General features: G+C 44.9%; 1 long non-coding RNA gene across 5 annotated transcripts; it reads left to right on the forward strand.

The window, feature by feature from the left end:
• Positions 1 to 749: 749 nt before the first annotated feature.
• Gm33171 lies at positions 750 to 6,474 on the forward strand. 5 transcript variants are annotated; one of them, XR_382778.2, is made up of 4 exons: positions 750 to 1,190; positions 4,228 to 4,328; positions 4,444 to 5,022; positions 5,559 to 6,474. It is a non-coding gene; the product is annotated as a predicted gene, 33171 (long non-coding RNA). The 5 variants fall into 5 exon arrangements; XR_382780.2 differs by having other exon boundaries at positions 4,743 to 5,022; XR_382779.2 differs by having other exon boundaries at positions 4,848 to 5,022.
• Positions 6,475 to 9,669: the final 3,195 nt, after the last annotated feature.

The raw sequence follows: 9,669 nt of genomic DNA on the forward strand, positions 1-9,669 counted from the left end.
ATTGGGTTATTAGAGGAACTCTAACAATCAACTTGATGTGAACAGGAGCATATACACAGCTTCTTCACATGTAAAACACTGTTTTCTCTAGGGGACGCAAGGAACAATGACCCTCAACTCACAGTTAGAGAATTCTCATTTCATAATAACCTGAGTTATGAAATTCAGGCAGTTAATTTAAGAGCTTACAAGGTCAGTCAGCCCAGAATGGCAGGTGGACTGATTAAGGCTGAGAGCAATTGTTTTTTAACTAATTAATAAGAAAAGATTTTAGGGACTGGAACAAGATGTCCCCAATGGTTAAGAACACTTGTGGTGGCTCAGTTTTCTGTAACTTCAGTTTCAGGTGATATGACATGGCTTCTGACCTCTGTGGGCTCTGATTTGCACAAACACACATAAAACAAGTAGATATCTTTTTAAAATATTAAAATTGCATCTCTCTCTCTGTGTGAATGTATGTGTATGTGTGTATGAGTGTATGTGTGTGAGAGTGTGTGTGTGTATGTGTGTGTGTGTGTGTGTGTGTGTGTGTGTGTGTGTGTGTGTGTGTTCAGGCACCCTCAGAGTTTAGAGGTATTAGATTTTCCTGGAGCTGGAGTTAGAGGAAGTTGTGAGCTGCCTGTTATGAGTACTAGAAACCAAACTCAGGTCCTTCAGAATAGCAGCACGTGTTCTGAACTGCTGAGTCATCTCTCAAGTGCAGGAAGTGTGTGTATCCTGTAGATAAACCGCTAGTAAAGACAGCCCAGAAAAGAGCAGCCAAAGACTCTGTTCTCATGCATCATGATCCCCTGGTGTCCGGAGGATGGTGTGTGAATTTTCCTTCCCTTTGTCTCCACATCTCATTGGTCTCTCGAACAGAAGACCAGGGAGCCAAGGGGACCGCAGATGGATGGCAGAAGCTGAGTAAGAGATGGAGTTGGGTGCCGAGAGAAAGTTCAGAGATGGTGTCCTCAGGAGTTTCCTAGGAGGTGTCATGAACTCTGAGATACCCAGCCCTCACCCTTCCTTCTCACAATGCAAGAAAATCTGAAACTTAATACTATGGTGCATAGATTTTTTTTTTTTAATGAAAATGTGAAGATAGCTGACTTGGATCACACAAGCAACTGGCTGTACTCTGGGCTTCACCAAAGCACGTTGTTGACACTGTTTTCAAGACAGCCAAGCATCTGACATTTCTCAAGGTGAGAATGTAGGAGTGGGTCTGGTGGGTGATGAGTCCAAGCAACAGAAGCCATTTCAATAGCCACTATAGGAATAAAGCCATCGAAATCATTTGTTTAAAATGAGCTTTTTCTGATGACAACATTGAGTTAGGTAATGTTTCTTCATTACTGCTCTTTAAAATAAAAAATAATGTTACAAGTTGGTATCTGTAATCCTAACACTTGGGAGGTTGAGGTAGAAGACCCCCCCCCCCCCGTACACACACACACACACACACACACACACACACACTATTATGTGCTTTTCAAACTATCAAATTGGCAAAGATTAAAAACGAAGCTGCCAGTATGGCTCCTGACTGACATGTGAAGGTGTTAGCGCTTACAGCAGTTGAGGCAGAAATCAGTTGAGCCCATATATACAAAGCAATTTGGGAAGTATTCATCATAACATAAATATCTAGGGGCTGAGATATGTATGGCTCAGTACTTAAGAACACTGGCTGCCCTCTTCCAGAGGACTGGGTTTCACTCCCAGCACCCACTTGGAAGCTTACAATTGATTTTTAGCTCCAGTCTCGAGGGAACCCAATGCTCGTTTCTGGCCTTCGTGAACATTTCATGCACACGGTGCACAGACACATGCGTGGGTAAAACACCTGTACACCTGAGATAATAAAAAAGAAAGAAAAGAAAAAGGGAAAAATGGAGTTCCCACTTTTTGCCAAAAGAACCCTGACCTCTTAAGTATATTATAAACCACTATAAATATAAGCCAACACAGGGAAAAGTCCTTTTTAGGACATTGACCTTCAGGTAGCATAGAGCAGTGATCTGGAGCCATAGGAAATATGGAAATAATCCCTCCTCACTGCTAAAACTCATTGCCTAGAGACAGGGTCCCTGTTCCACCCAGGAAGACAAAGGCAGCTGGAGCCCAGTGGTTTCCCTGTGCTGAGAAATGGAGCTTTGAATTTGGGAGGCCAGGACAGATATAATTTTCAGGCAGAGTATCAGAGAGGAGGAGATACAGAGAGAGCACTCAGAAGTCTACAATGAAACCCCCCTCGGCCTGCCTGAGAATGCATCAGTGCAAACGTGTGAACACTACTAAGGGGTGGCCTTCCTCTCATACAGGTGAAGTGGCACACTGCACTGCTAGTCACACTATGAAAGATGTCCAATAGGTGGCTCCTTAGACCTGGAAGGGCTACCCAGCCACATATTGGAATACTAGAGGACCTTAATGATGGCCAGATTCCCAATATGCTGCTATGAACAGATGTATTATCCAGTCTGGTGGGATGGCTCAGTAGGTGAGGGTGCTTGCTGCAAAGTCCAGTGCCCTGAACACTATATTCGGATCCTTATAGTGGGAGAAGAGAACTACCACAAAGTATCCTCTCACCTCCAGTGCATATCGTAGCACCTGCGTACCCCACCTTCATGAATAATAAATACATTCAACAAGAATAAAAAAAAGATGCTTTATTTGACAAAATCAGAAAGTTTAACACAATGTTCTCTCTCTATAGGGAGAAATATGTGTGTGTGTGTATGTGTGTGTGTGTGTGTGTGTGTGTATGTGTGTATATATCTGTTCTTATGCATGCTTTAAGAAATTTTTGCAATGATAATATAGAAACCATTAAGTAGTTACTTCTGTTTATAAGGGAATTGAAGAACAGGGAATACTGGGACCAGTGTTGAGAAAGTAATTCCTCACGCATATGCATGTGCACACACACACATACACACACACACACACACACACACACACACACACACACACACACACACACCATGATAACATCCAGAAATCTATACATGTATACATGTGTAGGCGTATGCCCACCTAACGATGCCTACAATCTCTCCTATAACTGTATTTCTTCTTTTTTTTTTTCCATTTTTTATTAGGTATTTAGCTCATTTACATTTCCAATGCTATACCAAAAGTCCCCCATACCCACCCATCCCCAATCCCCTACCCACCCACTCCCCCTTTTTGGCCCTGGCGTTCCCCTGTACTGGGGCATATAAAGTTTGCGTGTCCAATGGGCCTCTCTTTCCAGTGATGGTGTATTTCTTCTTATACCTTGAACCTCTCACTTCTTACCCACTTTCTTATTGTCTGTTATGCAGCCATCAACTCATCCAATCTATTACCATTCTTTGTGACTTCCCTGAGATTATTCCCACTCCCACGTCACAAACCACACAGACACTACACAGGTCTCTTGTGACCCCACCTCTGGGCATCTTTGATCCTCTGGCTCAATCTTCCTCTTGCTCTCTGTCTTCTCGCCGCAGCTGCTCTCCCACACAGTGGCCCTGCCCTGCCATTGGATTGCTCCCTTTGTACTGATTGTCTTCAAAGTTTCTACCTAAGATGTTGTCTTCCTACCTCTTGCTTTCATCAACATCCGGTGATGTCTGACCTCTCCTTCATGCGTGTATGTGTGTGTGTGTGTGTGTGTGTGTGTGTGTGTGTGTGTGTAGCTGTCATCTCCAGCTTGAGCCTAGATGAGCTACTGGTACGCTGCAATTCTTCTGCTACACTGTGTTTAATGCCATATTTCACTCACTTGTTCCATGTAACCTCCACCCAGCCTGAAGCTGGCTGAGCCAGACCTCGATTTTGCTGCCACTAAGGAGATTATCTAGGGTGGAGCCTCCCTAGATCACTCTATTGTTTAGCCACTGTCGCCGCTACCTGTGGGAGGCCGCCTAGCTATTCCGGAGACTACACCCTATCCTGCACACGGTTACCTGCAGCTGGGTTCCAAGGATGAATTAGTGGGAATGGTTCATCCCCCTCCTTTATCAGTGCATCCACCATTAAACATTTGAACCTTGAACAGACTAGTTGTCTTGGTTTCCATTATTTCTCCACCCGCCTAGGTTCCCTTTTCTCTTTCAGCTCCAGTTGCCTCCCAGGCTCGAACCTGGGCATGAGAGCCACAGGCCGGCCCCAACAGTTCCATTTCCTGCCTCAGCTATTAAACTATGAGTTTCCTGAAGACAAGAGACTTCTTTCTCCTTTGCCCCCCAGGACTTACTGCCTCCGTGGTATAAGCGTTCAAAACTACACGCTGAATGAATGAACGAAGCATGTTTACAACAGGAGTCTGTATTATCCAGAGGATTTTCGAGGTATAGAGTGCTAAGCATCCCATTAAGACATATAAAGAGGCCCAAGGGTAATCATTTTTTGAAAAGAGTTAAAAATTATTTAAAAAAATAATTATGTGTACATGTATGTCTACAGGTATGTGCAGATGTAGTTCATCATCAGAGTCTGTCCTGGTTAACTCCCATTATCAACTTGACACAACCCAGAGTCATTTGAAGGAGTCTCAATTGGGGGATTGCCCAGATCAGATTGGCTTGTGGCAGTATTAATGATTGACGTGAAAGGCCCTGCCCACTGCAGGTGGTGCTATCCCTTGGCAGGTGGTCCTGGGATTTATAGTCCAGAGGTGGACCAAGGCTGCGTCTCAATCTGCCAGCTAAAGTTGTTAATATATAAGTGTCTCCCACATGATTCTGGCTTTGGCCACATGAAAGTTGCAGGATTGCAGGGGTCACAGAAAGAAGCTGAGGCTTGGCAGCATGTGTCAAGGTTGGAGTCCCTGAAGAAAGGCCAGAAGTCACCGATCTTCACCAATGCAGCCTCAGGTACAGTGGAGACCTTAGCATACTGGGGACACCAGGACTAAAGGATGATCACTGAGGACTTCGGCAGATGTAGCGTAGAGCCCATCTGAACCTGTGAGTCAAGCCGTGTGCTGTGAGCAGCAGAACTGGAGAGGTGGGGCTGTCCAAGCCCAGTGGAGCCCAGAAGATTGTGAGTTCTAGAAGTTGGATTTTGCTTTTGCTTTGATCTTATTGTAATTGTGCCCTGGTTCATATATATATATATATATATATGTGTGTGTGTATGTGTGTGTGTGTGTGTGTGTGTGTGTGTATAAATTTTTTATAGAAGCCCATTGTTAAGAGACTTTGGGTTTTTAAAGAAGACTCGGACTTTTAAAGTATTGAAAGTTGTAATGACTGTGGGACTTGTAAAAGTTGCGCTGTGTTCTATATTGTGATATTAATATTAACATGAGATCTTGTGGGTGGGAAGAAATGGAAGGTTGCAGTAATGTGTTTGTATATCAAGTTGACAAGGAGAGAAATGTCCTCTATAGCTACAGCTGACAACTTGTCACAGCCCTAAATAATTTGAAGGAGTCTCAAGTGAAGGCTTGCTCAGATCAGACTGCTTGGAGCCAAGTCCCTGAGGAATTGTCTTGACTAATGATTGATATGGGAAGGCCCCGCCCTACTGTGGGCGGTGCCACCACTGAGCAGGTGGTCTCTCTCTGTTTAAAACAGGTAGTTGAACAGAGAATCAGAGAGGAAGACAGTAAGCGGTGCCCTGCACAGTCTCTGCTTCAGTTCCTGCTTGACCTCCTGCCTTAGCTTCCTTGACGATGGACTGTACCCTTAAATAAAGTAAGCCCTTTCTTGCCCTAAGTTGTTTTTGGTCAGTGTTTGACCAGAAAGCAAGCTAGAGCAGATCCATTGGCGCCGGAGTGAGAAGCAGTTATGAGCCAGTCAGCAGGTGCATGGTAAACGGAATTCAGGTCCTCTTCAGAACAGTAAGGGCTCTTAACTATTGAGCTGTTTCTCCAGCTTCCAAGAAGGCACCTGAAAGTCTAGAGACACGCAGTCTCATACTCAGGAGCAGACAGAAAGAACAATCGCATTAGATATACAGAATTTCACAGTGGACAAATGGATCAATGTTTTCCACTGCTCTTAAGCAAAGCCTATCAACAGATGAGCCACTTTTCAGATTTACACTGTTGGATACACAGCAGAGCTTTTAAATAGTCCTGTGCTCGCTTTATTGTTACTGAACTTATAGCGGTGTACGAGTGCCTGTTTCCATAAGACAACAAAAGAACTTTACATTTGGATGTCACCATGGACCACATTTTATATCCTGCTGAGGCTGCTAACTCACATTATGGCTCTTGGTATATACGGTTGTCACATTATGCTTACAGAGCTTGACTGTGTCACCATTTGTTTTGATCTCTATAATAGCTCAAAAAATTGAGGAACCACACCGTTAGATGGAAGACAAGAACAAGCTGACTAATGTGTGGTATGAATTGTTGCTACAATTGATGGGAGAAGACAATCACGTCCTACAACAGGGCTCTGGGACTTTCATTGTTTTGTTTGTTTGTTTGTTTGTATGGTTTGGTTTTTGAGATAGGTCTCTCCCAGGCTGGCCTCAAACTAACGATGTACCTTGACCGTCTAATCCTCCTGCCTTCAATTTCTGAGAGCTGAGATTACAGGTGTGCACCAACACATCCAGTTTATGGGGTGCTGAGGTGGAATTCAAGGCTTCGTGCACGCGAGCCAAGCATCTACCAAACAACCCACATTCCAGCGCAGTCCCTGTCATTTGGTTCCCCAATTTCTGTCTTACTGCATCAGGAGAGTCAGATTATGGTTTTGGCCCTAGAAGATAGGCATCTCTCAGTCTTGCAGGTTATAGATGACCTCACTCAAAAGGCCAAAGCCAAGAGAAAGCACTGAACAACCTGGGCTAGCTCTAATATGATTTATTTAGTAGAACCCCTTTTCAAATTATTTGCACATTTTGTTCTGCTCCATGATAGAACCTATTACCATTTTTTTTTTCAGGCAAAGATAATTTATTTCAACACCAAAGACTGGCAAGGATATAGAACACTAAGAATTGTCATTCACTACTTTTTTATTGGATATTTTCTTTTTATTTACATTAACATTTCAACTGTTATCCACTATCCTGGTTTCCCCTCTGAAAAACATCCTCCGTTGATCCCCTCCCCCCTCCCCCTGCTCACCAACTCACCCACTCCTGCTTCCTGGCCCTGGCATTTCCCCACACTGGGGCATAGAGGCTTCATATGAAAAAGGGCCTCTCCTCCCACGGATCATCCAGCAGGTCATCCTCTGCTGCAGATGCAGCTGGAGCCATGATCCCCACCATGTGTGCTCTTTGGTTGGTGGTTTAGTCCCTGGGAGCTCTGGGGGTCCGAGCTAGGTCATATTGTCCCTCCTATGGGGCTGCACCTGTTACCATTCTTGATGGTTAATCCAGCCTTATCTCTGACCACGTAAATGCTACGTCTTCTGGGAAGAGATACAGCTTTTAAATCTTTTCATGCAAACATATAAAGCAGTACGTTTCTGTAGAAGGCACTCTACAGAGTTGTGTGGGGTCCCAGCAATCCGTAATTTCTCTAATTTTCAGTCCAGGTAGAAGGCAGACAGAGGTCAAAACAAGGCAAAGGTCATAATCGAAACAGTAGTGTTTACTCATTGCTTAGACACCATGGCCTGGTTTCTATATTAATTCTGACCATATGGGTAGGTGTGTTATCTCTGCCACATTAGCCAGTTGTCAGCTCCTGGACAAGTGATTTAATTAATATTAACATTGATTTTTTAAGAGGGAGTAATAGTAAATCACACCCATTTACTGTACACTGCTTAGAGATGAAGTTGGTGGGCATAATAGAGCACTTAGCACAGTGGCTATCATATGGTGAGCTGTGGGTCAGTGTTACTTAGCTACGCGTGCAGTGTGTAACCTTGGTGAAGTGTCGCAGGTTCCATCTGGAGGGTAGAGCTCCTCACCTGAAGTAGACATCCTCTCTGCGTTGAAGTCTTTGTGTTTTCATTAGCATGGACTCATGACAGCAGGGTCCTGTGAGGCATTTTCACACGACTATCATGTATTTTGCTCATACTGGACACCCATCCCTCTCTTTTGTCTCTCCCTCTCCTTTTCTCTTCTACTTTCATGTCACATGTTGGGGGCGTAGAGATTCTGGCACTCACAGAGAAGCACTAAGAGAAGCACAGAGAAGCACAGAGAAGCACAGAGAAGCACTAAGAGAAGCACTAAGAGAAGCACAGAGAAGCACAGAGAAGCACAGAGAAGCACAGAGAAGCACAGAGAAGCACTAAGAGAAGCACAGAGAAGCACAGAGAAGCACTAAGAGAAGCACAGAGAAGCACTAAGAGAAGCACAGAGAAGCACAGAGAAGCACAGAGAAGCACAGAGAAGCACAGAGAAGCACAGAGAAGCACTAAGAGAAGCACAGAGAAGCACAGAGAAGCACTAAGAGAAGCACAGAGAAGCACTAAGAGAAGCACAGAGAAGCACAGAGAAGCACTAAGAGAAGCACAGAGAAGCACAGAGAAGCACAGAGAAGCACAGAGAAGCACTAAGAGAAGCACAGAGAAGCACTAAGAGAAGCACAGAGAAGCACAGAGAAGCACTAAGAGAAGCACAGAGAAGCACTAAGAGAAGCACAGAGAAGCACAGAGAAGCACTAAGAGAAGCACAGAGAAGCACAGAGAAGCACAGAGAAGCACTAAGAGAAGCACAGAGAAGCACAGAGAAGCACTAAGAGAAGCACAGAGAAGCACAGAGAAGCACAGAGAAGCACTAAGAGAAGCACAGAGAAGCACAGAGAAGCACTAAGAGAAGCACAGAGAAGCACAGAGAAGCACAGAGAAGCACAGAGAAGCACTAAGAGAAGCACAGAGAAGCACAGAGAAGCACTAAGAGAAGCACAGAGAAGCACAGAGAAGCACAGAGAAGCACTAAGAGAAGCAGGGATGTTAAGAAGAAGCAGAGGCGTCTTCACAATGGAGGAGATGAAACCAAATACCCACATTCCATCCAGAAAGCTGAGAGTGATCTGGTGACCCTTTTGCTATCTGCAGGCAGACTTCACCTACCCCTTGCTATAAAGGCAGACATCATCCAGATCCCCCAGAATGATTTTCCCAGACTCCCCCCCCCCCCCAGCCCCCAACCCCTTCCATCCCCCTCCCCCCCCCGCAGCCCCCAACCCCGCATACCATTATCATTAGGGGAGGTGTCACATGCACTTATGACCTGCTGACCTATACTATCATCAGAGAGCACACTAGATTCTACACCTTTTGGCTATAGAATCTACCCTCACGGTCACGTGTACTTTGTGAAGTCGTTTCTATGTAGTCACATCATAAGCTTTATTGTGTACCTGGAATTAGACTAATTGGACAGACTGTTGCCTGGAAACTTTTTCCCAAATTGTACTGGGTTTTAAATATGCTGACAAGGAGTCACCTGGCATTAGATTGCCTCAAGTCTGATCCAAGTTGACAAAGTCAACCTGCACCAGGTTTTCATTCTTATCTCTTCATGGTGTGGGGAGCGGGTGTGGCGGCAGTCCCAAAGGCGCCAGGGACTGCAGCTAAGTCATATGACTTGCACCTGACTTCCTCATATAAGACACAAACATCTTGAGTGCTGCGCAGGTGTACCAGGATACAGGTGAATCCAATTTGGTGGAGATTTGCCCCTGCTGCCCTGATTAGCTGAAGCTGCGTGCCTGGTGAGGTGGCGTGGCCTGCTGTGCGTGGATGGGAACTGAGAGTA

This window comes from Mus musculus, chromosome 13, assembly GCF_000001635.26.
Source record: "Mus musculus strain C57BL/6J chromosome 13, GRCm38.p6 C57BL/6J".
NCBI lineage: Eukaryota > Metazoa > Chordata > Mammalia > Rodentia > Muridae > Mus > Mus musculus.